This window comes from Capra hircus, chromosome 14 (genome assembly GCF_001704415.2).
Source record: "Capra hircus breed San Clemente chromosome 14, ASM170441v1, whole genome shotgun sequence".
NCBI classification, from domain to species: domain Eukaryota; kingdom Metazoa; phylum Chordata; class Mammalia; order Artiodactyla; family Bovidae; genus Capra; species Capra hircus.
In genome coordinates, this window is record NC_030821.1 from 40,690,701 (window position 1) to 40,714,855 (window position 24,155).

General features: G+C 36.9%; 1 pseudogene; it reads right to left on the minus strand.

Moving 5' to 3' along the window:
• Positions 3,531–18,970, minus strand: LOC102181224 (annotated as a pseudogene).

Here is a 24,155-nt window from a genome sequence, read left to right on the forward strand (position 1 = left end):
GCAGTAAGTTTTGAAATTAGGAGGGAATCCTCCAATGTTATTCTTTTTTGAGGCTGTCATGGTTATTGTAAGCCATGTGAATTTCAGAATGGGTTTTCCTATTTCTGAAGAAAACATCTTTGGTTATTGATAGAAATTGAATCGAATCTGTAGATTATTTTAGGTAGTATTGACATCTTGATAATATTAAATCTTCCCATTCATGAAAAAGAGATATTTCCACTTATTTATGTCTTTTAAAATTTCTTAAAGCATTTTATTGTTCTTATTAAGCAACCCTTTCACTTCTAGTTTAAAGGAATTCCTAAATATTTTACTCTTTTTAATGCTATTGTTAATAAAATTATGTTCAAAATTTCCTTCCAGGTTATTCATTGTAGTGTAAACAAATGCAACTGATTTTACGTCCTGCTACTTTGCTGAATTCATTTATTAGTTCTAATAGTTTGTGTGTATGAATAATCTTTAGTGTTTTTTACATATTAAATTATATCATCTGGAAAGAAAGACAATTTTACTTCTTCCTTTCCAATTTGGATGTCTTCTATTCCTTTTTTAATTGCTCTGGTTAGAACTTCCAGAATTTGTCGAGTACAGTGTCAAAGGTGGGCATCCTTGCATTTTTCTTGATTTTAAAAGAAGTACTTTTCATTTTTTACTGTTGAGTATAATGTTTGCTGTGCATTCTCATTGGTTGCTTTTATTATGTTAAGGTAACTCCCTTCTCTTTCTAGTTCGCTGAATGCTTTTATCATGAAAAAGTGTTGAATTTTGTCAAATGGAAATAATCATGTGAGTTTTCCCCTTTATTTTCTTAATGTACTATATTACATTGATAAATTTTCATATGTTGAACCCCATCCTTGCATTCCAGGAATAAATTCCCCTTGGTCATAGTGTACAATCATTTTAAAACGAGTGGTGTTGAATTCAATTTGTTAGTATTTTATTGAGGCTTTTTGCATTATGGGTATATAATTTTTTTTTTTTTTGGTTTAACTTATTTATTTATTTATTTTTAAAATTTATTTATTTATTTATTTTTAAAAAATTTAAAAATCTTTCTGCCAGGCTCCTCTGTCCATGGAATTCTCCAGGCAAGAATACTGGAGTGGGTAGTTATTCCCTTCTCCAGGGAATCTTCCTGATCCAGGGATTGAACCTTGGTCTCCCACATTGCAGGCAGATTTTTTACCATCTGAGCCACCAGAGAAGCCCTTTCACTCTTTTTTTAGATTGAGGATTTTTGCATCAATATTCATAAAGGACGTGTGTGTGTGTGTGTGTTTTAGTTGCTCAGTGGTGTCCAACTCTTTGAGACCCTGTGGCCTATAGTCCACCAGGCTCCTCTGTCTATGGGATTCTCCAGGCAGGAATACTGGAGTGGATTGCCATGGTCTCCTCTAGGGGATCTTCCTGACCCAGGAACTGAACACAAGTCTCTTATGTCTCCTGCACTGGCAGAAGGGTTCTTTAAGATATTAGTATATAATTTTCTTTTCCTTGTATTGAATTTGTCTTTGATATCAGGGTAATTCTGGTTTCATAGAATGAGTTAGAAAGTGATCTCTGTAATATTTTGGCAAAAACTGAGAAGGATTGTTATTAGTCCCACTTTAAATGTTTGATAGAAGTCACCATGGAAGATCTAGAGATTTTCTTTGTTGAGTGACATGCAAATACTGATTCTGCCTCCTTCCTAGCTTCTGCCTCCTTCCTAGGTCTATTCAGATTTCCTGTGTCTTCATAATTTGGTCTTTGTAGGTTTTGTTTCTAGAAATTTGTCCACTTCATATAATTTATCCAATTTTTTCAGCATGCAATTGTTCATAATACTCTTACAATTCTTTTCATTTCTGTAAAAATGGTAGTAATATGTCCACTTTTATTTCTGATTTTAGTAATTTGAGTCTTCTCTTTTTCTTACTTAAAGAGCTAAAGGTTTGTCAATTTTGTTGACTCTTTAAGAACTGACTTTTGGGTTCATTGACAATTTTTTATAGTTATTCTATTCTATTTCAGTTCTTTTTTCTAGTTCCTTAAATTTTAAAGTTAGCTTTCTGATTTGAGAACTTCTAATGTAAGCTGTATAGCTATACATTTCCCTTTAGTATTATTTTAGCTTCATCTTATAAGTTTCATTATGGTGTAGCTTAATTTTATTCATCTGTACTTTTTAATTTCCCTTATGAATTTCTCTTTAATCCATTTGTTTAAAAAATATTGTTTAATTTGCCTATTTTGTTAACTTTGCACTTTTCCTTCTCTTACTGATTTATAACTCAATCCCATTGGATTGGAGAATCACTTTGTATGATAGCTTTTAAGATCTCTTAAGGCTCACATTATGACCTAATATGTGTTCTGTCCCCCAAAACATCCCATGTGTACCTGAGAGGAAGGCGTATATTCTTGTCATTAGGTAAAGTGTTCTATAAGTGTCTGTTAGATATGGTTGATTTATTGTGCTGTTTAAGTCTTCTATTTTTTACTTCTTTTCTATCTGTTTTTGCTATCTATTGTTGATAGTGAGTTATTGCTGTGCTGTGCTTAGTCACTCAGTCATGTCTGACTCTTTGTGACCCTACAGTGTGTAGCTTTCCCGGCTCCTCTGTCCATGGGGATTCTCCAGGTGAGAATACTGGAGAGGGTTGCCATGCCCTCTTCCAGGGAACCTTCCCAACCCAGGTATCAAACCCAGTCTCCTACATTGCAGGCAGATTCTTTACCATCTGAACCATCAGGGAAACCCAGTGAGTTATTAATATCTTCAACTATTACTGTAGAGCTATTTCTTCTTCAATTCTGTCAAATTTTATTTCCTATATTCTGATGGTTTCTTGTTGTGTGTAAATAAATGCTTATAATTGTCTTTTGTTTCTGCTGTATTCAATTTTTTAATAATATATAATGTCATTTTTTGTCTTTTTAAACTTTTCTGATTTAAAATCTATTTTATTTAATGCTAGTATAGCCACCATGCTCCCTTTAAGTTTCTATTTGCATGGGATATCTTTTTCCATTCTTTCGCTTTTGGTAAGTTTGTATTTGGATCTGAAGCGACTCTCTTATAGACAGCATATAGTTGGATCATGTGTGTTTTTCTATTCTGCCAACCTCTGTCTATTGATTAAAGAATTTGTTTCATTTACAGTTAAAGTATGCTGAAAATCAAGAACTGCTATTTTGCTATTTGCTTTCTACATATTTTACAGCTACTTTTAAATCCCTCATTCCCTGTATGGCTGTTTTCTTTTGAGTTTTGCTCATTATTCGTAGTAGAATATTTTAATTCTCTTTTTCCTTTGTGCATATTCTATATCTCACAGGTGCCATGAGGATTATTATCTTAAAGTTACAACACTAATTTAAGGTTTTTAGTTTCCATAGATATTTATCCATTGTTTATACAGCTTTTTCATAAAGATAATTTTAAAATGTAAAATACTCACAAATTCTTAAAGTACATTATGAGGTATTATAATTTTATATAGCGGACATTTTACTAGCAAAGTTATAAGCACCTATCACTAAAATTCTTTCCTCACACTTTAAAAAAAATAACACTGATGAAACAGTAGAAGCAATTTCTCTTCTCTGTGAAGCCTATAAGTATCTATTGCACTTTCAATAAAAGTTCCATTGACAAATATTTTTAGCACACTTCTTTCACTGGTCACTTTGTAAAAGATGTCTTGAATCTGGCTTCTATATTCAAGCATGTCCAATCCCACAACTTTATAATTAACATTCATGCCATGCAAAAGCATATTTACCATTGTACTATAAGAACAAAATGTTTTTGAGAAAATGATCACATAATTATCAGAAATTGCTTCTTGTATCTGATTCACAGGAGCAGTTGCTGAGTTCCGCAAAGATGATGATGTGCTATTTCTCTTAACAGAGGCAGAAACTCTCACTGCCAATCAAGCTGGTCCACTGAGTCACTCAAACTTTGGAAGAGCAGCTCCTTATCAGAGCTGCATGGTGCCAACACACAGTCCTGATTTGAATGGTCACTTTTAATTTCAGTAAGTATGCTCTTTTACTGGAGAAGGCAATGGCAACCCACTCCAGTACTCTTGCCTGGCAAATCCCATGGATGTAGGAGCCTGATAGGCTGCAGTCCATGGGGTTGCTAAGAGTCGGACACGACTGAGTGACTTCTCTTTCACTTTTCACTTTCATGTGTTGGAGAAGGAAATGGCAGTCCACTCCAGTGTTCTTGCCTGGAGAATCCCAGGGATGGAGGAGCCTGGTGGGCTGCCGTCCATGGGGTCGCATAGAGTTGGACATGACTAAAGCGACTTAGCAACAGCATGCTCTTTTACAGATGTATCCTCACCCCTTCTTGTTGTTGATATCACAAAGTTTCATCTTTATACATTCATCATCTTCATCTGTGCACGTTCAGTTGAGCCCAACTTTTTTGCAACCCTATGAACTGTAGCCCACCAGGTTACTCGGTCCATGAAATTTTCCAGGCAAAAATACTAGAGTGGGTTGCTGTTTTCTACCCCTAAGTGAATGTCAGTTTCATGTTGGTCAGAGCTGGCTATGTGTGTGTGTGTGTGTGTGTGTGTGTGTGTATGTATGTATGTATGTGTTAACAGTCATGTCCAATTCTTTGTGACTCCCATGGACTGTAGCCCGTCAGGCTCCTCTGTCCATGGAATTCTCCAGGCAAGAATACTGGAGTGAGTAGCCATTTCTTTCTCCAGGGGATCTTCCTAAATCAAGGATTAAAGCCAGATCTCCTGAACTGTAGGTAGATTGTTTACCATGTGAGCCACCAGGGGCACCCTCTTTATACATGGTGTGCTCTAAAGACAACTTTCAAACACAGTTTCTTAAGGGCTTCCTTCCCTGGTCGCTCAGACAGGAAGGAATCCTCCTGCAATGCGGGAGACCTGGGTTTGATTCCTGGGTTGGGAAGATCCCCTGGAAGGGGGCATAGCAACCCACTCAAGTATTCTTTCCTGGAGAATCCCCAGGGTCAGAGGAGCTTGGCAGCCTACAGTCTATGGTGTTGCAGAGTCAGGTACAACTGAGCGACTAAGCACACACTCTCTTAAGTTGTGTTTTAAACAAAACATTGAATTATAAACCACTGTTATAATAGTATTAGCTTTTAGAGTAATAATTTTAAATAAGATTTTCATTTCTTGAATCTTGTAGAAAACAATAAATGGACTTACAAACCACTGTTAGAAAAATACTGGCTCTACAATTGTCCATATGTTTACATTTGGTGAATTGTTTTTATTTCCTCATGTGACTTGGTGTTGTTGCCTTATGTTTTTTCATTTCACCCCTGCAGGACTCTTTTGAGTATGTCCAGCTCGAGGGCAGGTCTAGTGGTAATAACTCTTTCAGTTTGTGTTGTTTGAGAATGTCTTAATTTACCCCTCACTTTTGGAGGACATTTTTATTGGATATAGGATTCTTGGTTAAGATATTTTTCTCTTTTATCAGTGTAAATATACAGACCCTTGACTTCTGGCCTCCAAACATTGTATTAAGAAATCTGTTAATAATTTTATTGAGGATTCTTTGTACTTGATGACTCACTTTCCTCTTTCTGCTCCCAGGGTTCTCTCTTTGTTTTTTGAATGTTTGATAATAATGTGTCTTAATTTTGTTCTCTGAGTTCACCGTACTTGGAATACATGTAGTTTCTTTGATATTTGCAATTAAATATTTCATCAAATTTTGGAACTTTTCAACCATTTTTTTTTTCAGATATTGTATTCTCTTCTTTCTTTTTTTCTTCTCCTTCTGTGATTTCTACAATGTGTATATTGGTTCATTGATGATGTCCCACCGGTCGTTTAGACTCTGTTCACTTGTCTTCAATCTTTTCTCTTTCTGTTCTCCAGACTCAATAATTTTATCCCAGGGGGCTGATTTCTTCAGTGTTTCATTCACAACACTGGATAGATGTACATATGTGGTTGCTGAGAGCTTATTGGATAGTTTTATTGGTAATTCAGAACATTTTCTTCTTTTAAAGTTTCCCATTCATTTCTTTTTCTGCTCTGATTGCTGTGGCCAAAACTTCCAGAACTATGTTGAATAGTAGGGGTGAAAGTGGGCACCCTTGTCTTGTTCCTGACTTTAGGGGAAATGCTTTCAATTTTTCACCATTGAGGACAATGTTTGCTGTGGGTTTGTCATATATAGCTTTTATTATGTTGAGGTATGTTCCTTCTATTCCTGCTTTCTGGAGAGTTTTTATCATAAAAGGATGTTGAATTTTGTCCAAGGCCTTCTCTGCATCTATTGAGATAATAATATGGCTTTTATTTTTCATAGTTCTGGAAGTTTTGGCTACAGCAATCAGAGCAGAAAAAGAAATAAAAGGAATCCAAATTGGAAAAGAAGAAGTAAAACTCTCAGTGTTTGCAGATGACATGATCCTCTACATAGAAAACCCTAGAGACTCCACCAGAAAATTACTAGAGCTAATCAATGAATATAGTAAAGTTGCAGGATATAAAATCAACACACAGAAATCACTTGCATTCCTATATACTAATAATGAGAAAGTAGAAAAAGAAATTAAGGAAACAATTCCATTCACCATTGCAACGAAAAGAATAAAATACTTAGGAATATATCTACCTAAAGAAACTAAAGACCTATATATAGAAAACCATAAAACACTGATGAAAGAAATCAAAGAGGACACTAATAGATGGAGAAATATACCATGTACATGGATCAGAAGAATCAATATAGTGAAAATGAGCACACTACACAAAGCAGTCTACAAATTCAATGCAATCCCTATCAAGCTACCAGCGATATTTTTCATAGAACTAGAACAAATAATTTCAAGATTTGTATGGAAATACAAAAAACCTGAAATAGCCAAAGTAATCTTGGGAAAGAAGAATGGAACTGGAGGAATCAACCTGCCTGACTCCAGGCTCTACTACAAAGCCACAGTCATCAAGACAGTATGGTACTGGCATAAAGACAGAAATATAGATCAATGGAATGAAATAGAAAGCCCAGAGATAAATCCACACACATATGAACACCTTATCTTCGACAAAGGAGGCAAGAATATACAGTGGAGTAAAGACAATCTCTTTAACAAGTGGTGCTGGGAAAACTGGTCAACCACTTGTAAAAGAATGAAACTAGATCACTTTCTAATATCACACACAAAAATAAACTCAAAATAGATTAAAGATCTAAATAGACCAGAAACTATAAAACTCCTAGAGGAGAACATAGGAAAACACTCTCTGACATAAATCACAGCAGGATCCTTTATGATCCACCCCCTAAAATTCTGGAAATAAAAGCAAAAATAAACAAATGGGATCTAATTAAAATTAAAAGCTTCTGCACAACAGAGGAAAATATAAGAAGGTGAAAAGACAGCCTTCTGAATGGGAGAAAATAATAGCAAATGAAGCAACTGACAAACAACTAATCTCAAAATTATACAAGCAACTTATGCAGCTCAATTACAGAAAAATAAATGACCCAGTAAAAAAATGGACCAAAGAACTAAATAGACATTTCTCCAAAGAAGACATACGGATGGCTAACAAATGCATGAAAAGATGCTCAACATCACTCATTATTAGAGAAATGCAAATCAAAACCACAATGAGGTACCACTTCACACCACTCAGAATGTCTGCAGTCCAAAAATCTGCAAGCAATAAATGCTGGAGAGGGTGTGGAGAAAAGGGAACCCTCCTACACTGTTGGTGGGAATGCAAACTAGTACAGTCACTATGGAGAACATTGTGGAGATTCCTTAAAAAATTGCAAATAGAACTGCCTTATGACTCAGCAATCCCACTGTGGGGCATACACACCAAGGAAACCAGAATTGAAAGAGACGCATGTACCCCAATGTTCATCGCAGCACTGTTTATAATAGCCAGGACATGGAAACAACCTAGATGTCCATCAGCAGATGAATGGATAAGAAAGCTGTGGTACATATACACAATGGAGTATTACTCAGCCGTTAAAAAGAATACATTTGAATCAGTTCTAATGAGATGGATGAAACTGGAGCCAATTATACAGAGTGAGGTAAGCCAGAAAGAAAAACACCAATACAGTATACTAACACATATATATGGAATTTAGAAAGATGGCAATGATGACCCTGTATGCGAGACAGTAAAAGAGACATAGATGTGTAGAGTGGACTTTTGGACTCAGAGGGAGAGGGAGAGGGTGGGATGATTTGGGAGAATGGCATTGAATCATGTACACTATCATGTAAGAAATGAATCGCCAGTCTATGTCCGATGCAGGATACAGGATGCTTGGGGTTGGTGCACGGGGATGACCCAGAGAGATGTTATGGGGAGGGAGGTGGGAGGGGGGTTCACATGTACACCCGTGGTGGATTCATGTCAATGTATGGCAAAACCAATACAGTATTGTAAAGTAAAATGAAGTGAAAACTAAAAATTTTTAAAAATAAATAAATAAATAAAGTTTCCCATTCAAAGACAATATGTATTAGACAAACACTGTTCCTTCCAATAAATACAGCTAAAAATCCTAGATATTATGTGAACACACACACACACACACACACACACATGAAAACTTGAGAGATACAGATGGAAAGTTATATATACATATATAACTTTTTCTGACCAATTTCTTCCTAAACAACTATCATCAAGCAAACTTACATAAAGACAAGTAGCAAGAATACAGATATTGAGTATTGAATGTTACTGTATAAATGAAGTAGGAAATAAGGGATATTTACTACATTATATTAAATTAAATTTACTATGAAAACATATTTTGCCATTTGAATGTAAATATATTTTAACATAACTTTTTATTTCATTAATCTTAAATATTAATCTTAAATATTATTCTTAATTCATATATATATATATACACACACACACCACATATTCTTTATCCATATATTTGGTGATGGACATGTAGCTTGCTTCCATATCTAAGCTATTGCAAATAATGCTGCCATGAATGTTGGAGTGTAAATATCTTTTTGAATAAATGTTTTTGGTTTCTTCAGATATATATCCAGCAACAGAATTGCTGGATCCTGTGGTAGGTCTATTTTTAGGTTTTCAGACCTCCATACTGTTTGCTCTAGTAGCTACACCAGTTTCCATTCCTACCAACAGTGTATGAGATTCCATTTCTCTACATCCTCATCAATATTTATTATTTATAGACTTTTAATGATTAGCCATTGTGATAGGTGTGAGGTTGTATGTCACTGCAGGGTTATTCCGTGTTTTAAGGAAAACAAATGCTTTGGATAATTTGAGTTTTGTCTTATTCAGTTTGTTGCTATAATAAAATGTAATTCCCTAGGGGACTTAAAAGCATAAATTTATTTTCTCACCTTTCTACGGGCTGAAATCAGAGATCAGGGTGTCTAGCACGATTGGGTTCTGGTGATAACTATCTTCTTGGTTTTCAGATAACCAACCTCTCACAGTATGTCCTCACACATGGGGAGAGGAAGCTCTGGTGTCTTTTCTTCTTTATGTGTGTGTTAGCTCCTCAGTTGTGTTCAACTCTTTGCAACCCCATGGACTGTAGTCCATTAGACATCTCTGTCCATGAGGCTCTCCAAGCAAGAATACTGGAATGGATAGCCATTTCCTTCAATCCCATCTTGGGGCTCTATCCTTATGACATCATCTAAATCTAATTAAGGGCTTCCCTGGTGACTCAGTGGGTAAAGAATCCACCTGAGATGCAGGAGACAAAAGATGTAGGTTCAGTTCCTGAGTGGAAAAGATCCCCTGGAGGAGGGCATTGCAACCCACTCTGGTATTTTTGCCTGGAGAATCCCATGGACAGAGGAGCCTGGAGGGCTACAGTCCATAGGGTTGCAAAGAGTCTGACCTGACTGTCACGACTGATCATGCACACAGAAGTAATTACTTTCCAAAGACTATGCTGTGGGCTGTGCTTAGTCACTCAGCCATGTCCAACTCTTGCCTGGATGCTCCAGGCAAGAATACTGGAGTGGGTTGCCATGCCTTCCTCCAGGAGATCTTCCCAACCCAGGGACTGAACCCAGGTCTTCCAAATTGTAGGTGAGTTTTTTATCATCTGAGCCACCAGAAAAGGCCAAGAATACTGGAGTGGGTAGCCTATCCCTTTTTCAGGGGATCTGCCCAACCCAGGAATTGAACTGGGGTCTCCTGTATTGCAGGCAGAGTCTTAACCAATTGAGCTATAAGGGTACTTTTTAATACCATCACATTGGGGCTTAGGAATTCAACATATGAATATACTGGGGGTGGGGGAACAAACATTCTGTCCTTAATAGACTTATTTTACTACAAAAATCCCCAAAAGATTTTCATTTAAAATTGAATGCCACTTATTGCATGTAAATTATTCCTATAAATCTTTATATAAGCTCTTCTCCAAATCAACATATATAAAAATATTTATGTTGCTTCTTTAAAATTCAGGCTCACAGATCCAAAATACATGTTCTTATAAGCTCTTATGCCTATTAATACTATGCAACTATTGCTGTAAATGTTAAAAAAAGAAAACTTTTCAGCAATCAAGAGACATTTTAATGGATACATTATGAAAATGCATATTTATTTAATGCAGAAGTCATTATATAATTATCTGAACATTTAAGTTGCTACATATTTAATGTCAAGGTATTAGTAACAACATAATAGTGACTACATTTTTAAGCATCCAGCAAGTCACTGTAGTTTTGTTGTATTATTATATTTTAAGGAGGCATACAAGATGCATAATAATAGTATTTTCAGCTTTAATATTTAGAAACTGAGATTTATATGGATTAAGTTACCTAGCTAACAAATAGAAGATCAAATATATGAATTTAAGAAGCTCTAGATCTGATTCCATTTCCTGTGCTCTGACCAATGTTAACAAGAACGTGACTGAAGTTACTTTTCAGATTTCAAAAAAAGTTCTGTGCTTTTAATTAATTAATTTAGTTATCTTTATTATTCATCTACATTTTTCTGTTTCATTGTAAAGTATTGCCATCACCAAAGACGCAACTTCAAATTTGTAACCTTTAAATATGATCTTTCGGTGATTGGTACTGGTATTTTGAAATTTAGCATGTTGAGAATCTCCAGGAGAGTAATGAGTTTAATTTTCCATAGAATCAACAGATTTCTTTGGTCAACCAAAAAAAAAAAAAAAGACTGAAATTTGCAAGTTTCTCAAAAGTTAGACCTACCATACATTTTCTTCTCATTATAAAAATGCAAAGAGGAAGTGACAGAAATTTTTGCTTTTATAGATCTGGCCTATGGTATGCAGACATTCTGTGTGGCAATAGTACAGTTTCAGTTGTGAACTCCCATGCTTTGATACTTTAGACTGGAGTATATCTTTTGGAGCCTTGGTTAGATATCTGAAACCCTCATTATTTCTGCATTTGTTAAACTATGTCTTTTGTTCCACTTGCAGACCAAGTACTCTGCTTTGATAAAACTTGATCTACATTCAGAGATCTGCTCTGATGTTGGCTTTCTAAACGGTTCATCCTGGGGCACCCTAGAATGTTTGAGGAGATATTTTTAACTAGTTTCTTTTTTTTTTGTTGTTCTTTATAGCTTGGCTGTTTTCATTTATATACCTGAAACTTTTGACTTTTGCATTTGCTCTAAGACTGAAACTGTTTTGAAAAGCTTTGCATTCATATATTTTGCAGAATTTTCATGAATTAATGCTCTTATTTCAAACGTAAAGTCTTATTTAATAATTTCATACATATATATATACAGATCTAGATAAACATATATGTGTGTACACATTTTACAAAGGGAATTTTCTGTCTTAAAACAGAAATACTGAGTATGTTCTACCTATGTTTACTCAAAATGTTCTTGTCAAGATCAGAATTTTAAAAGTTATTCTGTATCTATTCTCTTTGAAACTGTGCTCATTGAGGGATGTAACTGAGGGTATCTTGAAAACACAGTTTATTTTAGGATTTCACATATAAACAATTCATGAGCTGAAAAATAATCTTAAACTATATTGTCATTTTTAAATTTTCAAGATACTTTCTGTATCTCAACTTTAAATTTGTGGACATTCATGAGATTAAATTAGTGATGTTAAACTCTTTCCTCCATGCACATATGCACACACTAATATATATTTATATCAGTTTTCTGGGTCCTTACATCTATTATGCATTCCACTAAAGCACCTATATGAGAGGACAGAAATTGACTTTCCTTCCCTAGATTGTCTATCCAGCTTGCATTCTGTTTTTCTGACTCTTTTGGACATTTTCCACATTTTTCATATTCTCATCAGTTCCTTGGGCTTCCCTGATAGCTCAGATGGTAAAGAATATGCCTGCAATCAGGAGACCTGGGTTCAATCCTTGGGTTGGGAAGATCCCCTGGAGAAGGAAATGGCTACCCACTCCAGTATTCTTGCCTAGAGAATTCCATGGAGTCACAAAGAGTTGAACATGACTGAGTGACTCACATTCACCAGTGCCTTGAGCCCAATATGTGTCAAGTGAAATTATTCTCTCTCCCTCTCTTCTAAGTGTGATCTTAGAAGTCTCACCAAGTGTATGACAATGGTATTGATTCTTCTTAGTGCAAGATTTAGATTTTCCATGGAGCTCTTCTGTAAAAATCAATATTATGGTCTATTTACTTGGCAGCTTTTGAATTTCTTTCCTTGGTTTTGGTAACAGGGACCTACCTGAATACAATTTACTTAGACTTTCATGTAGAGACCAGGTAGAAGTGGTTATGAAAATAGACCAGTCGGATCTTATGCTCTGAGGGACAATACTGTCCAGTGATCCCAGTTGCTGCCCTATGGATTCACCATTGCACTAGCACTGAGACTATATCTTCTATGTCCTGTTCCCAGTCAACAACTAAACACAGAGGAAGTATTAACATGGACCCATTTCAGTGAAAAGGCACAGCTTTTTCTTGAGAGCAGTCAGCTGTCCAACTGCAGCTTTCTTCAAATTGTGCTGTAATCTGCAACATGTCCTACAATAACCTTCATTCCAACCACTCTTTTCTTACACAAGATTCATATTTATATCAAAAATTAAAGATTCTTTACACTTTCTGCTGCCCTTCTATTTCACTTTCATCTCTAAGCCCTTTTGGTCATCTGGAGAACCAAGCTTATGTAAATGATAGCTGGAATAATTTAAGAAAACTGATGGTAAAATGAGGTTTTGGGGACTGATTCATTCCCCACTGCGCTGGTGAAAAGTACATCATTCTGAGTAGTATCAGAGCATAGATAGTGTCGAATACAAGATGATCACTCACTAACTAAATATTTCCCTGTTTAAGACCTGGGGCAATAAACTTGTGGAGGAAAATATCCTTGAAGATGCAGGTGATTTCAGACATTCGTCAGACATGGTGGGAACCATGTCTATAAATAGAGCAGAATTGTCTGTTATGGTAGAAACAAAGGGCAATTAACAAGCAATTAGAGACCTCTTTTGTAATTTATAAAATACCCCTTGACTCCCACAGTAAAGGCTGAGCACTAAACCAAAGACATGTTCCAGTAGAGACCAAGAGATATTTGAATACTCTGCCAAGGCAGATCTGAATCCCTTTGAAACTGAAAACGGGGCTGCAACTTCTAGAAGAATATCTGAAAGTATGATTCTGCATACTCCTGAGCAGATGAGTTTAAAGAGATATCCCACTTTATTTATTTATTTATTTTGTCCAAGAGCTATTGCTTCTCCTTTTGCAAGATGTTGCAAAAGCTTGTCCACCATAAAGGACTTGTAAACTTTCAGTAGCTTCCAATACTCCTTTTGCTGACCCACAAGCTAATAAATAGTTTAAATCTCAGCATAATTTGTGTAAGGGATGTACAATGTATGATAAAAGAGATAGATTACATAATGGAGACATTGCAAAAATTAGCTGGAGTCAAGGAAGCAACCCTGGAACTGGATTTTTTAATTAATTTATTTTTAATTAGAGGATGATTGCTTTACATTGATGTGTTAGTTTCCATTATACATCAAGATGAATCAGCCATAGATATACACATGTCCCACACCTCTTGATCTTCCTTCCCACCTCCAACCCCATCCCATCCTGCTACATTGTCACAGGGAAATGGATAATGGATTTGAGCACTCTGCATCATACAGCATTCTCACTGTCTATCTCTTTCCATATGGTAATGTATAAGTTTCAATGCTATGCTCTCAATTCATCCCCTCCTCCTTCCCCCACTGTGTTCACAAGTCTGTTCTCCATATCCGCGTCTCCATTGATGGTATTTGATCAAGGTGGTTGGAGTTTAAGACTGGATAAGTTTCAAGACCCATTGGCTTAGAAACACATTTTCTGGGCATGGAATATAATACTCTGGCAAGAATTTCAGGGAATGGAGCACATTTACTGCTCAGTTCAGTTCAGTTCAGCCACTCAGTCAAGTCCGACTATAGACTGAAGCATGCTAAACTTCCCTGTCCATCATCAACTCTCAGAGCTTGCTCAAACTCATGTCCATTGAGGTGGTGATGCCATCCAACCATCTCATCCTCTGTCAGCCCCTTCTCCTCCTGCCTTCAAGTTTTCCCTTCATCAGGGTTTTTTCCAATAAGTCAGTTCTTTGCATCAGGTGGCCAAAGTATTAGAGCTTCAGCTTCAGTATCAGTCCTTCCAATGAATATTCAAGATTGATTTCCTTTAGGATTGACTAGTTGGATTTCCTTGCAGTCCAAGGGAATCTCAAGAGTCTTCTCCAACACCATAGTTCAAAAGCATCAAATCTTCGGCATTCAGCTTTTTTTTATGGTCCAGCTCTCACACCCATACATGACTATTGGAAAAACCATAGCTTTGACTATATGGACCTCGTCGGTAAAGTAATGTCTCTGCTTTTTAATATGCAGTCTAGGTTTGTCACGGATTTTCTTCCAAGGAGCAAGCGTCTTTTAATTTCATGGCTGCAGTCACCATCTGCAGTGATTTTGGTGCCCAAGAAAAGAAAATCTGTCACTGTTTCCCCATCTATTTGCCATGTAGTGATGTGACCGGATGCCATGATCTTAGTTTTCTGAATGTTGGGTTTTACTGCTACAGAAACTTTTATAAACCTGGCTAACATTTACTGCAAGAGAACTTTTATAAACATGGAAAAAATGATGGCCAAAGCTGAACCTTTGATATGTCTCTATTTCTATTTTAAAATGTGTACACTTGTCTCATATCCTTGGAAGGACTAGCTGTCATCCCCATAGAGTTAAATACTTATTATGAATGTGAGTTTGCTTTTCTTCACTTCAGACATCCAGCACAACTATCCAGGGGATTATGTAATACCTGATCTGTAAGCATAGAACTGTATATAGCATAGTATTATGACCAGAAGACCATACCTTGTATGTGCCTAGCCAAGTTACCTCCCATCTTTTCCTCTTTCAATGGGTATAATATCTACAATATTCTGAAAGTTCTCTTTACTTTCTCATGTTCCTTCCACTAATAAATCTCTTGCAAAACTAATCCCACCTTACCATCTTCTTTTCCACAAGTGCAAAATGAGTCAGAGTATAAATTTATGGAGTAACCCAAGAGAATTCAATATGATTTTCTCTTATGCACCTAATGGGACTCAGGAAATAGTTCTTAAACATATTTTTAGTGAACATTCGTGGGACTGTGCATGAGGACAAAGATTAGCAGCCACCATTTATTGCCCCTGCTGTGTTACTTTATTTTCATCTTTTGAGCTGAGTGAGTGTAAAGAGCTATTAGCCTGTGTAGAGAGAGGGAAGAGAAAAAGGACTCTTCATTTTAACAATGAGTGAAGATAACAGTTTACACTATAGATGGGTGTTGAGAGTTGTATTCTATGAAGGGAAAAACGTAGTCCCATGCCAACAACCATTTGTCACTTATTAGCATCATGCAGAGGCATTTCCCTTTAAATAAATGTACAAGTAAGTTTAGCACTGTCAATCAAGCTGGGGGTTTTTAGAGAATATAAGGGATTCTCCCCCTTATTTGGTTAAGGATGAAGAGGAATATGAAGGAAAGAAGGCAAAATAAAATCCAAAACAGTTAAAAAACATTATTACTAAGCAGTTGGCTGTGGCTGCTTAATCTTCCTATGGAACAAATTATTTTTGTAATCTACTCTGGGAATTGTTCATAGATACATAACATATATCTCATGCTGCTATTTACACTGAGTAAGTTATTGATTAGCACCTCCAAAATGCTCTCAAGTTTGGACACTCATCTGTGTCACTTGGGGAGCTTTAACAAATACCCATGCCTTAGTCACACATCTGGAGATTCTGATTCAATTGTCCTGGATGGGTATAGGCATTAGTATTTTTAAAAGTTTCTTGTTCAGTCACTGTCTGACTCTTTGTAACCCCACGGACTGCAGCACACCAAGCTTCTTGTCCTTCACTGTCTCCTGGAGTTTGCTCAAATTAATATCCATTGAGTCAGTGATGCTATCTAACCGTCTCATTCTCTTGATCCCTCCTCCTTTTGCCCTCAATCTTTCTCATCATTAGGGTCTTTTCCAATGAGTTGGCTCTTCACATCAGGTGGCCAAAGTACTGAAGCTTCAGCGTCACCATCAGTCCTTCCAATGGGTATTCAGGGTTGATTTCCTGTAGGATTGACTGGTTTGATCTCATTGCTGTCCAAGTCATCAAAGTAATGTCTCTGCTTTTTAATATGCTGTCTAAGTTTGTCATAGCTTTCCTTCCAAGGAACAAGAATCTTTTAATTTCATGGTTACAGTCACCATCTGCATTGATTTTGGATGCCAAGGAAATAAAATCTGTCACTGCTTCCACATCCTCCCCTTCTGTTTGCCATGAAGTGATGGGACTGGATGCCATGATCTTAGTTTTTTGAATGCTGAGTTTTAAGCCAGCTTTTTCACTCTCCTCTTTCACCCTCATCAAGAGACTCATTAGTTCTTCTTCACTTTCCACCATTAGAAAAGTTTCTTGGATGTTCTAAAATGCAATCAGGATTAAAAGCAATTGGTAACATGCAAAAGAGAAGGAGAGACTGATTATTCCATCCATATTTTAGGTCAGTGGAAAGTTGTGTGTCTACCTGAACTGTTTGACAGAAGGAAACCTCGGTTTGATTCCTGTGTTGGGAAGATCTGCTGGAGGAGGGCTTGGCAACCTACTCCAGAATTATTGTGTGGAGAATCCCCAGGGACAGAGGAACCTGGTGGGCTACAGTCCAGGGGGTCTCAAAGAGTTGGACATGCTTGAGTGACTAAGCACAAGCACAAGGAAGGGTCAGAAGCACTTATTTTCTTGTCATTTTATATCTTGATGGACTAACTCACATTGTACTTTGTCTCAGTTCCAGAAAAACATCTATTTCTGCTTTATTTACTGTGCCAAAGCCTCTGTGTGGATCACAATAAACAGTGGAAAATTCTGAAAGAGATGGGAATACCAGACCACCTGACCTGCCTCTTGATAAACTTGTATGCAGGTCAGGAAGCAACAGTTAGAACTGGACATGGAACAACAGACTGGTTCCAAATAGGAAAAGGAGTACGTCAAGGATGTATATTGTCACCCTGCTTATTTAACTTCTATGCAGAGTACATCATGAGAAACTCTGGGCTGGAAGAAGCACAAACGGGAATCAAGATTGCCAGGAGAAATATCAATAACCTCAGATATGCAGATGACACACCCTTATGGCAGAAAGTGAAGAGGAACTAAAAAGCCTCTTGATGAAAGTGAAAGAGGAGAGTGAAAAAGTTGGCTTAAAGCTCAACATTCAGAAAATGAAGATCCTGGCATCCGGTCCCACGACTTCATGGGAAATAGATGGGGAAACAGTGGAAACAAGTGTCAGACTTTATTTTGGGGGGCTCCCAAATCACTGCAGATGGTGATTGCAGCCATGAAATTAAAAGACGCTTACTCCTTGGAAGGAAAGTTATGACCAACCTAGATAGCATATTGAAAAGCAGAGACAATACTTTGCTGACTAAAGTCCGTCTAGTCAAGGCTATGGTTTTTCCAGTGGTCATGTATGGATGTGAGAGTTGGACTGTGAAGAAAGCTGAGCACCGAAGAATTGATGTTTTTGAACTGTGATGTTGGAGAAGACTCTTGCGAGTCCCTTGGTCTGCAAGGAGGTCCAACCAGTCCATCCTAAAGGAGATCATTCCTGGGTGTTCTTTGGAAGGAATGATGCTAAAGCTGAAACCCCAGTACTTTGGCCACCTTATGCGAAGAGTTGACTCATTGGAAAAGACTCTGATGTTGGGAGGGATTGGGGGCAGGAGGAGAAGGGGACAACAGAGGATGAGATGGCTAGATGGCATCACTGACTCGATGGACGTGAGTTTGAGTGAACTCCGGGAGTTGGTGATGGACAGGGAGGCCTGACATGCTGTGATTCATGGGGTTGCAAAGAGACGGACAGGACTGAGCAACTAAACTGAACTGAACTGAAAGACCCACACCAAAGCCTCAGTGTCAGTACCACAGTAACTCTGCCAGGGTCTTTCAGCCTAGAATAATGAAGGTTCCATGCTTACAAATTAGGTTTTTGGTTCACATCAAATTCTTAAGTGATTAGTAATTTAATTTATACTGCTTTAAACTTCTCTTTTTAAAAGAAAGAAGATATCACATTGTGTCAAAAATAAACCTGACCAAACAGTAAGTCGATGCTCCAGATTAGACCGCAGGGCTCTTTGCTTCCCATTCTTCTACTTTACTCACTGAGGCATGAGGTTAGGGTATGGCTTTGAAGCCAGCCACAGCCTCTTTGGGTTAATCCTTAGGCTTAATGCCTTAAGACTTAGTGAGCTGCAACATACCAATTCCCACATGTCCCGCTTCTCTTAGTGATGCGTTAGTTTTTGCTTCATCATTTCTGCAAGCATCATAAGTGTCAAATGGGTCGATAAAAGCATCAGTATTAGGACAGTTCATATCCCGGTGGTCAGCAAGTGCTCACATGTGGAGAATCAAGTGGTGTATCAGCCCATGACTGTCTCCAAGACATGAGAATTAGGCTGCAATGACACGTTTCTCAGATGGAGCAAAACAATAATTTCTAATCTGCTACATTCCATTGTTGGGTTGCTCAGTCATTCATAGAGACTTCTGGTAACAATTAATACAGTCATAAAAAAGGGAAAATAACAGGGGAAAACATGCACACAAATTGAAAGCAGATATCTGAACACTGTTATCCCACAAATTTAGATCAACCACACGTCTGCCTGGAAACTTGTAAATAGCATACATAAGTGATGTTATCATATAAAGTGTGGTGGGGAAGTCACAATGGAGACCATTTGTGCATTCTGGAATTAATATCTATGTGCAGATAATTAAGAGAACAATAAAAATACACGAAACAAATGCACACAGGGGAAGGTAAGAACTGAACATGATCCAAATATGTCATATTGTGGAAACCTTGGGGAAATAAAGCTTTATGGGATACTGGCAGACAGCATTGCTGCTGGAACCAGGATTTTCAAGCCTTTCAGCCTGGAAATAATGTTTTCAGTTAATAAGGGTGTGTGGGTGGAATTAGACTCACCACTCCCACTATTGTAGCCAGAATTATGTGCCTCATTTCCATACCCAGTCCTAAAAATTATTCTTGCAATTTCTCTTATGAGAAAGCTTTTGAACAAGCCACGGTAGCATCAAATGATATCAAGATACACCCTCTTTGTGTTGCTTAGGTGCACATACTCTTACTTTGCAAAGTTTTAGATGTGCACACAGGCATCTGGAATACTCCAGCATGTTCCAAGAGAACAGAACTTAACCAAGTGTGTCAGGTCTAATTTTTTACCCAATTAAAATTCTTTGAAGACTGCCGAGGTTATTAAAAGGCAAAAGTATCACATCTAGCAGTGTTTTCACAAGCTAATGCTTCCTGATTTTAGGAACATGTATTGAAAGAATATTTGCAACAATATAGACACAAGGCCAGATATGGTCTGAGTGATATAAATCTTTTGTTTACGTATCTCGCAGTATAGTGCAGCAGGCTTTGGGTTGGGGGGGGTGGAATGTCTCATATTTGAGGCACAATGAAGTGCACATGTAGCTTTCTGTGCACAATTCACTGTGCACTTTGATTTATAACAGACTAGATTTCAAAATTGATAGGTTTATATAATCGTGTGTGCTCCTGGGTGTGTGTGTGTGTTGGAGAAAAGGGAGTTCAGATTTGTTTTAAGAAGTCTTTGGTATTTCTTTATAAATTCAAGTGAAATTTTTAAAATATATAATATTTATATTATGTTAAAATATAATATATTTTAAACTATATTTATAAATAGTTTAAAAAACACAAAAATTAAACATTAGGGAATTTCTAGACATGGCTTCCAAATACCAAAAGACCGGCAGTTTCTTTTGAGAGAGATAAACAAAAACGATTAAGCTCATTGAATAGTGTAAGCACAAAGGATTCTGTCACAAATTGCTTTCAAACAAAACTTTCCCATGTTCACTTAACTTTGTAAAATTGTTAATAAGGAAAAAAGAATGATGCTACTCTCAGCAGTGAACAGACATTTTAGATGGTCCTTAGTAAAGTGCTCCATCAAAAAGCCAACATGAATAAAAAATTAAAACCAAATATATTACCCTATAATAAATTATTTTTTTCCGTGATCTTTGTCCTATAGATTCTGGTGATTCATAATCAGTTGTTTTGTATGCCACCATGAGAAACACAACTTTCTTATATGCTAACAAGTCTTATTTGACTTAAAATGGAAATGTTATTCTATTGGCTTGTGGTATGAGCTTCAACAAATGTAAGTAGGAGGTTTATATATAACTAAAATATCTCAATTTGTTAGTAATGGAGGGGTCCTAAATAATATTTGTTTTTAGTCAAGGAAGAGGGCAGTTAGGAGAAACGATGACACATTGAATGAAGCTTCAACCCTGTGCCATCTGTAGATGGTAGTTGTGGTGTAGTTGCTCAGTCATGTCCAACTCTTTGCACCCGGTGGACTGTAGCCCACAAGGTTCCTCAGTCCATGGAATTCTCCAGGCAAGAATTTTGGAGTGGGTTGCCATTTCCTTCTCCAGGGAATCTTCCCCTCCCAGGGGTCAAACTCACGTCTGCTGCGTTGAAGGCTGATTCTTTACCATGGAGCCACCAGGGAAGCCTTGCCACCTGCGGGTCTTGTATGAAATTATTATTCCCCAGCCCGTTGCTGGGAAGATTTGGAGAGAAAGCTTTTTGATTGTGATATTGTCCATCCTCCTATTAGTCTCAGGGTTGGTAATTCTAAACATAAGAGTGCTCTTTCTGTCAAGGACAAGCTGTGAGAAAGGTGGCATGTCACTTGGTCTACGTAGAGCCACACGGAGTTGCCGTTATCTGCCCTTCCCCCACTCCTGTTAAGCGCTTTCTCAGCCTTGCTCCTTAAGCAAAACTGTCTCTGAAATGTAAATTAATTCATACTTCCAGGGACTAAAGATCACTGCTCTTCTGGGCCTTTGGGATTTTAAGAAATCCACTTAGCTATCTGGCTTAAACTAAAATCTTAGAGTGACCTTCAGAAATAAAGAGAATGTCCAAGTGACTGTGTAAGTGTGTGTATGTTATTCTGGGCAGTGAAAAGTTCTCTTGAGGTATAAGGCACTGAATGGGGATTGCACTCTATTCTCTCTGTTTAGGAGGACAGTCCTATCTTTGGGAGGTCCTCAGAGATCAAAACTGCTTCACATTTATACTACTGTTAGTATTTACATTATTAGAAAACAATAACACAAATAAAGCTTTAGTGACTTTTAAATGTTCTTCGTGATCTCCTTTTGTTAATTAAGATCTCACAGCTATTCCAACAGTTACTCTTTTCCAGGGCACCTTGTATATTGCAATCACTCCGTATTGGTTTGTTTCATTAGAAATATGATGTGACTGCATCTTATGTTTGGCTGATACCATCGGGAGGTGGGTTCATGAGGGCCACCCTTCTGATTGCATAAGGAAATCAAAATCCAGTGATAAATCAACTTGGATAATAATGAGCACAAAGAAAAAAGATAAAAACAAGAATTACTGGCTTTAGTAGTTGCTCTAATATTGGGAGTTGACATGTAATAAAAACAGAAGTTAAATTCCATTAACACTTATAGTAACTGGGGTACCTAAGATTCCTCTCCCCCAATAAACTTAATGCTCTTTAAGATGGAAACAAACTTATTCAGAACTCATGTATATACCTTATCTTCAGGTGCATCATTATAAAAAAATGATTTTCTAAAGATTAAGCAGGAATAAGGATTCTAAATTTGCATCCAAAGCCTATTTTGAGATATGTGTGCAGTATCTGCTCTTTTTCACATAAGATCAGCTACTCTCTCCCCTCCATTGCTTCCTTTAATCTTTCAAACTCTTACCATCTGCTATTTTAATCACTGGGTGAATGCAGAGGTATAGGAAATACACATATGATATTACCTTCATAAATTTTCCAATCTCATATAAAATATGATGCACAAACAAATAATTTTATTACAGAGAAGTAGTACAAGGTGCTATGAAAGCATGAACAGGAAGAGATTTTGTGATATTTCAGTTGATTTTTGAAGGATCAGTTAGGATTGTTACGGAAGAGGCAGAAATAAGACAAGTCAGTCACATCAAGTAGACTTAACATTTCAAAAGCCATAAGAACCTCACATGGCTGGAGAATAAAGGAGAATATGAGGGGACAGAAGAAGTCATTAAGGGTCACCGTGATCAGATAGGTGAGGGTCTAGATTGAACAAACCAAGTCTGAATACAAAAGTAGTTTGGATCTCACCTGATACATAAGAGGGGATTTTAAAACCATTTGTCATGGTATCTGTGCTATATGGAGTGCATAGATGATGATGGGGAGAGGATTAGATAGGAAAAGAGAAATAGGACAGTTTTGATTGAGTTGAAAATCTTATTCCTGTTTTTAAGTGTGGGAACCAGCCTTGGAAGAAAGCAAGTAGCAGACTGTCAGATTTGCACTGATCAAACGGGAAAGCGTGCAAGATCTACAGACCCTTCAGAGTGCGGGCTGACACTGCGTCTGCTTTGCACATGGTAGAGAGTGCACAGTCAAAACAGTGAGGGATGCTCATTCCTCACGGCTCATTAATACGAGACGAAAGGGGTGAGACTCACATTTTCAGCTCCACATCTTTAATAGAGAAATGTCAATGGGTGGTGGCAAATTGGAATGACAAAAGATTACCCTTTTTAAAAATTTCCAATGGAGGTGCAGGGTATGAAAAATCTGTGTATATAATCCATTGTCAAAATCCAGAAAAAAATTCCAGACCAGTGTAGTGATATTGTCTATGATTATTTGTGCTAGTCTGACATAAAGATTCTTTCTGGTGTCATGAGTAATATCTCTCAAGAAATTATAATATATATAATGTACAAGCATCTAACAGAAGAGACAGACTAATTCTCTAGCTGATTATTTGAAGGGATGTTTCATAATTAGACAATAGGAAATGAACAAAAATACAGTGGCTATTTGAATTATTTTCTTTTAGGATAGAAGCAGCTTAGTACTGTACATAGCCGGTCATGACATTTCGCCTGAACTGAGCACGTAAGCTTCTAAGTCAACCAATTCCAGAAAGGAAAAGCAACAATGTATCATTCAATCATTCATTTTCTATTTCCTCAGATTCACCATTTTAAGTAGCTTTAAGTACTTTGTGTACTGTGGATACAAAGTTAATAAAAACAATGACTCCATTCTTGAGGAATGTTCAGGCCTGTAGAGATAAAAAGTAGGCATGCAAAGAGATTGATTGTATTCAATAACATGATGTGGCAAGTACAATGGAAAGATGGAAACAATTCTTTCTAGAATCATTCAAGAAGGGTTCCCAGAAGTGATATTAGAATTTTTGTCTTGAAGTGTGAATGGCAATGAGCCAAGTTTAAAAGAAAACATCATACCAACAAGGAAATTGTAGCTTAAAAATGTATCTAAGAAAAATATTTTAAAAATCTTAAGATATAATAGAATGACTCGAAAACAATGGTAAGCAATAGGTAACAGATACATTTGAAGTCAGTAAGCAGCTCGGAGTCTGTCTTTTCAGAATATGCCAGGTAGTCTACTTTTATTTT